Raw genomic sequence first — 11,267 nt, forward strand, 5'->3', positions numbered from 1 at the left:
AAATTTTTGTCTTTCTTTATTTTATGCTTAAGCGTCTTTTTACGTTTAAAAACGGTATTATACTTTTCCGAAACTAACGTAAAATGTACTACACACATAAGTCAATATAGCGCATCGAGATACGCGTGTTCTCCGATTTTCTTGGTCTCGCTACGCAAACAATGTTTGATTTGTCATCACTGCTGTAGATCGTTGAGAAATTGTACGCGTAGCGGATAAATTAAACTTACACAGTGCGGCAAGAAGGTAATGAGTTTTGAGAGAAACACAAAGAAACAATGTCCGGGACAATATATTTTTTTATATATTTCATTCGAACGAACCCCTATGGACTAAATACATCGCTTGCTACGTTCAAATAAGTTTTCGAAAAATTTGGAAAATTCGTTTGTCTGAACCTCTTCAGGGACGAATTATGTAATTTTCTCGAAATAAACAACAATTCAAATTAATTTCTTTATTTCTTTGATCGCGAGAACGATTAAGCTGTATTTTAGAGACCGGTTTGTCGTAACGTGCCGTTTCAAAACAGAAAATTAAATAAAAGACATAATACCGATAGGATTAACGTAAAATTAGTAAATCGTACATAAATAAGATTACAAACAAGAATTACCCTTCGAACATTTCCAAACCAAATAAGAATGCGTAACGATGATTGCATGCCGTGATAAACATAATGTATTCTTAAAACATCGATACTAAAATGTTGTTAATAAGTAAAAATTAAACCGTTGGCAGAAATACAGCTTAACTCTTCTTACGGCCAAAAAATAGACAAGTTCTACAAAACTATTTGCCTAAAAATATTAAGAACAAAGAAGCAATATATACACCGATTCAATTATTCGAATTAATATCGACCCGTGGTATTTATCGATCTTACGACGATGTTATCGTGTTAAATTTTGAGAAACTTCAATTACAATTATTCGTTCGTAATTTTATTAGTTATTTTCCCGTTATATTTCAAATAACTGACAAACTAAACGTACACGTACGCGTCAGTATTCCTGAAGAGGTTGTTAGGTCTTGGTTCTTGTCGTGTTCTTTTAAATATTAAGTATGAAATGAAAATTCCAGCCTTTGAACTCTGAGTTCAATCTTTGGAAAAAGAAGAAGCTGCCAGAAGCCACACCAGAGAAATATTGAGGGAAGAGGGCAATTATGTGCACTATAGGGAGAATATTTAAGTATAACGATCTCCCGATTAGTTTCCAGTGTAATACAAAATACGATGTTACGACATTCCGTTTTAGGGTTTTCGATCCGAACTGGTGACCACTGATAACATTGTTTACAATAAACTTCAGTACACCCTTTACAACCTCCTGTTGACCTGTGACCATATTGAACGCTTTTACGTTAATTCAGTGCCGTTGCTTCCTTGCAGCGCTGTGTATTTGTCGTTGAACGAAATTCTTAAGATTTTCAACCTCTGCGATTAATATTGTTTGGAGCTTTCAACGAGTTTAGATTGACGTCTTCGCAAAAACGATTGAGAAGCTTTCCACGCGGGCCAACTTGCATTCGTAAACGAATTACGGTATTACCTCGATAAACGATCGAATTTTTCCCGCGATAACTGACTCGAAGTCGTTCCAGTCCGATGTCGGTGTATCTCGCTCGCTCTCGGTATATTCCAGTTTCTTCGTCGTAGACACGAGGTCATAGACCGAGACGAGAAGGATCGATTACCGAGAAAAACTCGCTGCTTCCTCTCCGCGTCTGATTCGATTCGTAATCAGTTAGCGAGGTAATACTACAATTCCTTGCAATCCGACGTCTCGTAAGTAGGAACGCAATTATCGTAAATATTTCAAGTGATATTATTCAAACTGACAAAGATTTGTGATACTCTCACCGATATTTATTCGTATCCACGTAAACGTGTTGTATCGTCGAGTACACGGCAAAAATTCTGTCCAACGTTCTCGTAGAGGCCTCTAGCTTCTTCAATAGTTGGTAAACTTAATTATCTCGATATTCTAAATAGAAGATGTTGATCGTAAAAACGAGAACGACGATAATTTGCGTCCTTTCGAACAAAACATCCAATACGCATCGTCAGTGCTGCAACAGCTTTGTTCAGAGTCCAAGGACACACGAATACTCGGTGTAAGCGAGACCGAGTGTTATCGTCGACAATGGTAAATGGAACTCTGTACAATGATCACGTGACGCTATAGTTTCGAAAATGACAAAACCAACGATCCGTATTAGTGCAGCAGGTAATACAACGACACTTTGCCAATTAACGCAATACTTTTGAACGAATGCACGGGTCTCTGGGATCATAAGAAAAAGTAGGATTTCACCTGCGAGAATTAGCGTTAGAAACCTTCAGACATTGACACTAAAGGTTTTCAACGATCTCGACTACTGAATGCTACGAGTCTATTCGTCTGTCGCAACTTAGCATCGTTAGAAGTATTCGGTAGCAACGTATCCTCGGACCTTTAACAAAGTTACGCTACCGACCAAAACCACGAGACCATCTAACTTGTTGTCTGTACTCTCTATGAACAAGACGGACCACCATTAAGTTCACGATGATTAATTTCTGTCTAAGTAAGAATGCTATTATTAAATTAAATACTTCGTTCGAAAACAAAATAGGCAACGTCCGCTTGATAGTCCAACGTTTCCAGTGAACAAAATACGGTTTCTGAGATACGCGAGTAGAGTCCACCGTTGTATATTACGTCAAGTTTTGCATATAAATAGCATTTTAAGACGCCTAACTCGATTGTAACTGGGTGGATGAAATATTTAAGAACGCTTCGATACTCTTGTGTCTAATGTAAAAAAGTATTTTCCTTAAAAAAGAATACAAATACGATACAAAAGTACAAAAATATCGTTGGTTTTTTTGCGAGCATTACCAATTATTCGTAGAACGATGTTTCGTGTTTACCATGAAGCTTGGTCTCGCACTTTTGGCCGATAGCGTAGTCACACTGTCGAATAACTGTTAAGAATTTCGCACTGGAAAGCTTCCAACGATATTAATCGCTGTTAAGCGCAGGAGTTAACGAGCGTACAGCTCGACAACTTAAAAATGGTCCCTAAGAAAGTGATCCGAGCGTGTTAGAAACGCGCAGCTGCCTGCTGACTGTGTTATTTTCAAAGCTAGAAAAATGACAAGTCTAAAATATGTGAGTTCAATTATTCGCAGTGAGTTCCACTTTTACTGACTCACAATTTCAACTGTAACTTACCATTGACCGAAACGGTCACATCCGCTTAAATAAGCGGAGCACCATAATTCTTTCTTGCCCCTGTGGGGTCCCGCTCATCTTTCGAGCTTCGAATAATAACACTGTTTGCAGAAAATAAAACTACGAAGGTCGACTGCTAAAAATTAACAACTTCGACATTCGATATCACAAGAATCATTTAAGCCCAAAAGCCTGAAGAAATCTTTTTCAAGTTGTCGAGATATACACCTTCGCTTAAAAGTCATAGAACACTTAGTAAAATGTCACAAAGAAGTAAAAACGAATATGGAAATCGTTGAAACATTTAACGGAAAACAATTTTGTCTTATATTTTAGATTATTAGCTGCGTGTAGAATAAAAAATACTTGCAACAATTTGCACAAAATCTTTCCAACGTTTTCAATAACAATTGAATCTTTCTCCGTCTATATATTTTCCGTGTGTTTTAGATACCGCTTTCGCTTAATTTTCCATAACTCGATTAATACAGTTTCATTCGTCACGACTGAATCCTTTTTCTTTACTAAACATATGTCTGTAAATTCACGAAGCAAAATAATTTTAATAATTTACATTATATGATTAAAATTTGTTAAATTTCGCTAAATCTCCTATAACGTTTGAGCGGGGGTGTACGTAGCAAAAATAGACGAGGACGTGTTTACGCGTTTGCCGTCGCGCAAATTGAAAACGGTCAGCGTTTCTCGAGCTGCACCGGCTTGAAAATTTCGAGAGATTTCGTATCCGATCTCGAGACGATCGGATCGTTTCCTGGATCGTTCGCGCGCGTGCTCTTGCGTCCTCCTCGCCACCTCTCGGGAACGAAACGGAGAAGAAAAATCGGCGGAAGCTTCGCACAAAGAAATCCAGATCGGGTGTCGATCGAGTGCACGGACACTATCGCGGCAAGTGAATGCAGAGGCGCGAAGAACTCGACGACGAGATACGCAAAAACGAGCCAAAACGAACAAAAACAACTGAAGTCAAAAGTGAAAAATCCTGCGTGAACGCGAGCGTCGAAAATCGACCGAAGGAAGAGGAACGAAAGTACGACGAAGTATCGTGTGACGAATTGTCTCGACGAGAGAGTACCAAATTCTAAAATATATTTAATAACACACACTAACTGCATTATGTTGTAGAAACGTACGATCGTTAACCATAAGAAGAACAATGTAGATACCACACACCGAGATATACCACCTACCCACACAACACATACACACAAGAGACAGAGAGGAGCCCGATAAACATGCCAAACACTATACAATACACAAGAATACCTTATAAGTTGGACGACTACCATCTCAAATTACACACACACATATATATATATAATTAATTATAAATATATAAATACAAATACATATATATATTATATATATACATATATATATATATATATATATATATATATATATATATATATATATATGTATACATATACCAGCACTCGGTAGATATAGGTATACCCGTAAGTTTACCTATACTACTTAAATAAAAATGAAAACACTGTAACGCGGCTGTAACGTGCCGATTCTACCGAGAGATGGAGAGCGCGAAGAGAAGTTAGGAAGGAAGGGACGCGCGAGAACAGACTGCATTGCACTTTTTTGCACGACAGTGGCGTGTAGCAATGCGAACAAACAAAATACATTAACCCATATAGTAGCGTTAGACCTAGCAATCCGTGAGCGAGTCGGTGCTTTAAAATCGAGAGCGTGAATCGTCCGTGAAAGAATGCCGCGTGTATGCGCTGTCTGCGTACGAGTATGCGCGTGAATCTCCACATGGTCTGTACATTATCGCGTAAATTTATGTTCGTCGTCGAAGACGAAAATAAAGGCGAAACAAACGTGCCGGGAGCCGAGCGGAAAAACGAAACGAGATTTATCGAGATTTCGTAAATCCGATCCGATCGCGCGGTTGCCTCCACGATCCGCCCGATTCGTTCGATTCTTTTATCTGTGTCTCTTCGAGAGAAACGCGGCAAGTTCTGTTCGAAAGAACGAACAGACTCCTGCGCGAACACCGATCGATAATTCGATTCGAGAACGAAATTGCAAAGGGATTACGAATCGATCGACGGATGTGATTTTCCTTCCATGAGTAACAAATGGAGGAGAAACGAAGAAAAAAACTATGGAAATCGAGCAAGTTGTGCCTCTTCGTTTGCGAAGCGTGCCGTGAAAACCGATTTTTTTTTTTTTTGTAATATCCGAATAAAATGCATGGTCGACGAGAACGTATAAATATCAGTTCAATTACCATTGATCGTTCCAGAAAGAGCCGATCGTCGCTGTGGTCGACCACTTCCCACCCAGCCATCAAACGGTTATCATGGGAACGCGCGCATGCGCGTAACTCGCGCCTAGGCGCAGATGAGAATACTCTGTCGAAGAGGAGAGAGGTCTAGGCTACCTCGGTGCTCATCAAATGTCAGAAAACTGGCTGTTTCGAAAATAGGAAACGAACGAATCGTAGATCGACGAATACACGAAAGAAATGATAAAAAGCTTCAGTGACCTTCACAGTTTTCGGATGCTTCGAATCCTGCTTCTCTTCGTTGCTCGCGTAACCATTCGATTGCGATCCCCGTTTTCTTTGGTTTCAATCGCCGTTCGTAAGCTTCGATCCCGTTCGTTGCGCGCGTTCGCCGAGCGAACAAATGAACACAGCGTGTTCGGTGAATTGTGCGAATCGAACGACGGTGTCTCTCATTCCTCGAATTTCCAGCAGGCATCTTCCTCGATGCGTACCTCGCGATTACTTCCTTCAAAACGCAGATCGACCTTCGCAACGCGTTTTCATTGCCAGCGCGCACAGTCTAATAACGTTTATCGATCAACGAATGTGAGCACGTTCGCGCATTTCAACGTAACGTTTAGCGAGAAACTTTCTTTCGACGCTATAACGAAAAACTGGGGGGAGCTTTTTTTTTGTGGTACAGCCTGCATCTATAGATAAATTAATTCTCAATTGGCACGGTGAGATCGAAACAACTGTTTGTTTGTAATTTCGCGCGCTTCATTTTCAATCTCTCCGGGTTTCGGGATAAATGAAAAATAATTACATCGTTAATTTAAACGACGGTATTTCGGTTATTTTTCGAAATTACAATTCCGTAAAAAATCGGTCATCCGGTCGTACATAGTGAACAAATTGGGTGTCAAATTTTAATCGATCGTGCAAACAATACCAAATATATTAATATACTTGAAAAATGTTTAGAACGAAAATCGAAGTATTTCAAAGAAAACGTTATACGAAAAATGTGATTTCTTCGTCGGTGGATGTATTTCGGACGTTTCAAGGTTGCTCGTTATTTTTGTAATTAGACTCGTATACATCTTTTCAAATGTGCACTGTTCTTTGGACGTCATTTTTACGTGACAAAAAATTTGAAGTACGATAAAATTCTGGCTAATCCGAACACGTCAGCTTTAGAAAAGCAAACGAATCGACATAGTCTTGTTCGACATCTTGAAACCAATGTATCGATATAACAACGATAAGGATTTGAAGATCTCGATAGAAGAAGCAGCAAAGTATAATTCTTTTCTAAAATGAATATCCATAGCTGAAAATGTAATTCTTCATTTGTGTGTCGTGCATCTTCGTGTTTTATATGTGGTTGTCGTTTTTATGCATTCGATATCGTTCGATGTCCAGAGAAAGAATCGTCATTTTTTCTACTTTTTTCGTGACCTGTAAATCAACATTAATGTTTCGACGACGCAAGAACCTCGAAGTTTCGAACTTCCTCTTTTGTATAAGAGTGGCTATGCGCGTCTAAAAGGGAGATGAAACTCGTTGAAACCTAAAATTTACGGTATGACCCGTTAAAAAAGTGCGCTTTCATTTCTGGTTCTCTCTTCGGCACGAGTTCGTTAAATATAGCAAAACCTACGTAATTGCAAAAAATGAGATGAAGATTCTTCCAAATGTCCGAATGCGTGCAATTATAGAGGTAATCGAGCGGAAAGAAATTCTCCGCTTACACGACACCGTAATTCCTCGTTAACAATCTTTAAGGGTATTTTTACCTCGACAAAAGTTTCAAAATCATTTTCAATGAACCTCGTTTATAGATTTATAATATATTTCCAAAATTTACAATGTCGCATGAAGGAAAGAATAATTATTAAGTTTTCCAAATAATTACTAAAAAAACGTACACGATTCCATTGAAAACAACATTTGCAACCTTCGATGCACGAAAAACTTTCTTCACCTGCGAAGAAATCGTGTACTTCGACGCACGCTTTCAAACCTTTCGATTTTTCTCAGACGTATAACTTTTATAATAATAATTTCAATAATATCAACGCGATACGATTAAAACGAAACCCCTGTACATTTCGGTGCTCATTTTTCACCGCAGTCAGATTGTCCCCGTAATCAAATAGTGCATTTCACAGATTAAAGATTAATTTCGATTCGCACCATTTCGTCGTACGCCGTGCTTCACTTTCGTCCACTGCAGCTACCTTTTCGTTTTGTTCATTGATAAAGACGCGTTGGCTCCCGCCGTTTTATGAGAACGTACCACGAGACTGGCTGTTATCGAATTCGTAGATGACGAACGAGAAACTGGCATCCAGTGAGCGCGATCCGAGGCAAAAGGATGCATTGTAAATAAACCGGATAGAAAGTGGGCGAGTGAGTGTGCGAGAAAGAAAGCGTGAAAGGAGAGAGAGAGAGAGAGAGAGAGAGAGAGAGAGAGAGAGAGAAAGCATGCGTACGAGTATTTAAGTTATTTTAATTAATTTGTTAAGTCAGAATTGGAGAATTGCTCGCGCCGACTGCCGAGAAAAGGACGTAATAACAGGACGGAAGCGTGTCCTCGCGCTCGTGTCGATTAGCTAAAGAAAAAAAAAAAAAACGGGACTTAAAAGAAAAGAGGCGAACAAAAGATGACAAAAAAAAAAGAAGTAAATAAAACAGAGGCTCTCCTAGTTACTTGCTCATTGAAATAATATTCTAAATAACGTTCGTAACGGAACAAAAGTCTAGATGCGCATCAGTATAATGAGAAATAATTTTACGTACAAATAAGTAAGGATCACGGGCACGCGGTTGCAGTCACGCGCGCGCGCGTGCGCGCCATCTATTTCAACACGCACTTCCGGTGATCCGAATCGATTCGAAACCGCGAACACTCGATGCTTGATATTACTTCGCGGAACTATAGAATACAAATTTTATCGGAATTTTAAAGTAACCGATGTTAAAATGAAAAGAAGAATAGAAAAAAAAAACAGAAGCGATCCTTCCCTTCCCCGATCCTTTATAACGATGTATCGATGCGTACGTTTTCTAGCATAATAGAATACAGTGGAACCTCTTATTTAATTGGAACATAGGTAAGCCGAATAATCGAGATCTCGATAGAAATTACGAAAACCTTGTTCGTTTACAAAAGTCTTATTCTATACATGCCTCTTCGCGAATACGTGTACTTATACTTTATTTACCGTATTCGTATCCTTGATTTTCTGCGCTTGGGATACTTCATTTCTTGAACATTTTAACGCTTTCGAATCCGAAAAGAATCGTTTCAAATGCGTCGATCGTACACTGTCGCGGTACGTCATATTTGTATATAGGGCGGACAAAGAAATATTTGTCACAGCTTTCGGGGACGAATCTACGTACATGGATCGATGGGTACTCGGGGAAAAATATCTAGCGCAAAATTAACATTGACCTTAACATCGAGAATCGAATCTTGTCTTCATTTCTACGTATTCTACTCGTCACGAAAATAAAATGTTCAAAAGGAACCGTATGTCTCGAGTGAGCCGTTTCCTCGCAAAAGATTGTTAAAGTTTCGACCAATTAAATTACGCGGAGTCGCTCCCTAGAGCAGAGCACTTCCCCCACTTACTCTACCGTCACTACAAACACCGGTGCTGTCCACAGTCCTTGCGCGGCTTCATCCCCCTCCACGCGACATATTATGTTCGATGAATCGAGCACGTACAACGCGGTATCGACATTTGTTCGAATAAAATACGTAGAAACAGAATTTGGACTTCGTGACCTCGACATTTAACAACCCTCCAACGAACCAGACGCGTCGATTTATCTATGAAACCTGTGATAAACGTTTTTTCTTACAACCTGTACAGTACCGCTCGTAATTATTCGACTGGCAGTGAATTTTAATTTTATTCTAGGCATCTTATATTTGTTCGATAACTTTATTCTCGAAAATCGAGAATATTTTTTAGTACTACCGTATCACAAAAATATAAAACGAAGCGAAATCTATTCGAAGTTTATTTGAAGACTGTTGACTGGAACACCAATGTCCATACTTATTAACATGGATTTATGTACCTATTGCTCATTAAAACTTACAATCACGAATTATTTTGCTATCCTGAACGAACATTTGTCCGAAGACATTATATTTTAGTACCAGATATAGTTGTTACAAAGACTGAAAGTAGATTCAATATAACGTTGATACTTCTCGACGAGTAGGAAAAGTAATATTTTGTTGGGGTATCAATGCGGCAAAATTCTGGATATTACTTTCGAAACATTAAATAATAAAAATTAATAAATACGATCCGTACTAAATGTATCATTAAGAGTATTTCTCGTACCTCTTCTGAAAAATAGAATCGTTCGAATAATTATGAACGATGCTGTATATTCTTGCCTCGAATAATAGAAACTCGGTTAATCGGGAAATCGTGAAATCAAACCCCGATTAATTGAGGTCCACTGTAATTTATAATAAAATTTATTTCTTGAAATTATATAATTATTTGTCTTCCGTTAAATATAAAAAAGAGTACACGTAAAATTGTTAATAAAGCTTTGGACAGATTAGTCTCGTAATCTGTTACGTTACTTTCATAGTTGCGAAAAGAAGTTTTCAAAAATGGCGCGATGGCGCGCACGTGCCTGTCGTCCCCGTGCGTCCACGAAGGATCACGATTTCTATATATTAAGGTCAATCGCTGTGAGCCGTACAATTTACAGTGAGCATGTATGGCCTGTGAGCAATTACAAGCTTGTAATCGAGAAACAAAGATGCATTACTATCGTTAACGATGACGAATGATATACATTGTTACGTAAACGAGTATAACACATGAAAATATCGTGTCGTTGCATGATCGATACACCTAAATGAAACTATTACTACGTGATACGACATTATTATGTAAAAGTTTTTATTGCGTGAGTAAAATTATGTTATGGATGAAAATGTGTACCTTGTAAATAATAAATCTCGTCCTTTTCTTCGTGCATCGAACACGCTACCGATCATAGAATATCCTCTCACACACAATTCAATCAATATCCAACAACGATCGCATAATTTCGTCCACGATCGTTTCTTGCATTTCGTAAACTAAACAAATTGTTAACGTTTCAACCTTTTTTTGATTATCCAAATGACTCCAACGTTTCTCCTTCGGTGATAAATTTTCGTTTCAACCGAAAGAAAACGGACAAATAAAAAATAACCATTTGAACGAGATCACGTTGCTGACAAATGACATAGCATATCGTCTGCAATTGTATATTCCATCAAACTTAACGAAGATACCTACACTGAGAATAAATAGATATTCCTACTAGAAAACAGTACGATCGTCTAAAACCCATTGCAATCACAGACAAGATATAGAATAGACATCGAAGACAAGATACAGGTTAGATGTTTTATCTTACGAGAATTGGTTTTTATCTCACTCAATCTGAAGTATCGACCTCGTCGAATATCAATGCTTTTAGGGTAACCTCTCTACTTAAAAACAGCAATTCTAAGAACTATATTTAACTAAGACCACCCAAGTCGGTAAAGGTAGAAAACGTAGAAAACAGAAAATTCGTATCAGATACAAATATACGAAATACAGAACAAAGGATATATTATAAATACATATCTAGCCTGTGGTTGTAAGCAATGATTGTTCGTGTCATACAGATCGAAAATCATAAGCCTCCTTACCATTTCCGTGTCACTTCCAACCTTATCGAATTCGGATGACTAATATAGCAGTTCAATGCTAAAACTA

This window comes from Ptiloglossa arizonensis, chromosome 6 (assembly GCF_051014685.1).
Source record: "Ptiloglossa arizonensis isolate GNS036 chromosome 6, iyPtiAriz1_principal, whole genome shotgun sequence".
NCBI lineage: Eukaryota > Metazoa > Arthropoda > Insecta > Hymenoptera > Colletidae > Ptiloglossa > Ptiloglossa arizonensis.